The following is a 2,416-nucleotide window of genomic DNA, read 5'->3' on the forward strand; positions in this document are numbered from 1 at the left end:
AGATGTGAGCTGGAGAGTCCTGGGGTACGGGTGGGGGGGTCAGGAATGGACCTTAGCCGGCTGAGTCGGTCATTTCTGCAGGCCCTTCCCTTTGCATTTTTCAGATGCTTCCTCTCCCCTCTTAGAAGGGGCCCTGCAAGCTGCCGCCCCTGCCCCTCCCCGGGCTCGGACCTGAGGGAGCCACAGGAACATGGTCTTCAGCCAGGCCAGTGACAGCCACAGCCAGCAGGATTGTGCATCCTTGTACTTCAACTGCCACCATTCCAACCTCGGTAGCTGCTACCTGGCCGGCAGCCACGAGAGTTACGCGGATGGCGTCCACTGACTGGCTGGCCAGGGCCACAGTTACTCCTGCAAGGCCTGGGAGATGAAGCCCCGGCCGACCCAGCTGGAGGGCCGGCAGGCTCGTCAGCACCCCACCTGCTTACGGCACCCTCCCCGTCCTGTGCTTGCACCCAGGCCAGCTAGGGACATTGATGGACGGCCCCCGCCCCTTCCCTTGCACACTCTCCTGGGCACTGTCTGGGACATGACTGAGTGTGCAAGGATCACCAAGTACATGGCATTGATAAAGCCTGGGGACTACGTTTGTGGCCTGAGAATCCCCCAGAGGACCTGCTGGAGGCGGAGGCGAGGGCAGCACATGGCAAGCGGGGGGAGGGCCAGGCACACAAGGGCCACCAGGGCCACGCTGACCTCTAAGATAACTCCCCAGAGCACCAGGGAGGGAGAAGGGAGGAAGCAGACAGCTTTCTTGGGCATCCTTCCACAGAGCTCCCTGACCCGCTGCGGGTGCCTGTCGGACGTGGAGCTGCAGCCCAGCTCAGCCCCCACCCCCACCCCAGATGGAAGGGTCTCAAAGGCTGGGTGCCCACACCCCGCAAAGCCTCTCTGGAGCTGCAGACCCATAGCAGGGTGGTGTGTCCAGCTCTGGGCACAGGGTCAGGACCAGGAGGCCAGGTGGGCAGGTGGAGGGAGGGTGACCTTGGGAGCCCTGCTGGTGGGGTAGAAGGGCACATGGCCACTGTGGCCATCTGAGACTCGGCCTGAAGGAGCCCAGAGGCCAATGGGTAAATGTAAAGGGAAACCGAGGCCCAGAGACTTGGCTAAGACCACCCCTCACTTACTCTCAGGAGCCCAAGCTGACCAAAAAGCTTCCCTCTGCCCAGAGGGTGCCGAAGGTGCAATGGGGTGCATCCTGGGCGAGATCCACCACGAGACCCTCCTGCAGGGCCTCCTTGGAGCACCAGCCCAAGCCGGACGGTCCTCTCTGGTGCTGGAGATCAAAGCCACCTCATCCAGGGAGGCCTCCAGCTTTGACAGGAGCCGCCTGTCCCACCCAGGCCAGGAGCGAGGAGCCGCAGGAGTTCCGACCTCATCTGACCCTCTGCTGACCACGGTAGCAGGCTGATGGGAGGCACGGGGCCGTGGCGGCGAGTTCAGGAAGGGCTGTTGACCCTAAAAATAAAAGTCAATTATTTTACTGGCAAAGGGGCTTATTTAGGAATAGCAAAACATTGCAATTAGAGATAAGCAAGGCATAGCACTCCTGCACCCCAATAACACCCATACCCTGACAGCACCCCGACATTACCCTGCAGCCCCAAAATGCCCTTTACCCCAACGGTGCCCCTGCATCCCTCTGTACCGCAACAGCACCCTACACCAGAACAGCACCCCTGTCTGCTCCGCTGCTGAAACACTAAGCCTCAGCCGGATGTCCATGGAGTCCGCCAGTGGTGTCCCTCCACACTTAGAGGAGCTGAAGGTCCCACCAGGCTTCAAGGCACAGCAGATGGCGATCTGATCCCATGGCCCACCCCTCTCCCCTCTCCCCTGTCTCCCTCCACATGGGCGTCGGGAACCTCCTGCTAATAGGCCACGCTCAGTCCCACTCAGCAGTTCACATTTGAGGGTTCTCCGCCGGGACCTCTGCGCACGGTCTCTCCGAGGGCCTCCTGGGGGGCGCACCCCACACGCTGTGGGCCCTCTCTATCCTCCCCATTGTGTTGTCCTGATCTCTCTCCCGGCTGTTTACCTGTCCGCGCTGTAAGGGCAGGGGCTCCGGCTCCTCCGTGGGACGCCCAGCTCCTAGCACAGGGCTGGCACCAACTCTGGGCTTATAGTATTTTTGGAATTAATTTACTAAATAATCATTGGAGACGTCGCTACTCCGTGGTCGTTTTCAAGAGATTCAATCCCTTAAGCAAAGCCCTCACCGCAGCAGATAATACTCTCAGTAATCGTTATGCGTCTGCGAGCCCGGATATAAGGCAAGGGGACCGAGGCGAGGCCCGGGAGGAGCGCGCGCCCGGAGCCCGGAGCCCGGCGTGCGACGTCACAGAACCCGGGCTCCGGAGGGCACTGCGGGCTCCGCCCCTTCGCCCGGTCGGGCGCCAGGCCCCGCCCCCTCCGC

This window comes from Pteropus alecto, unplaced genomic scaffold (genome assembly GCF_000325575.1).
Source record: "Pteropus alecto unplaced genomic scaffold, ASM32557v1 scaffold67, whole genome shotgun sequence".
NCBI lineage: Eukaryota > Metazoa > Chordata > Mammalia > Chiroptera > Pteropodidae > Pteropus > Pteropus alecto.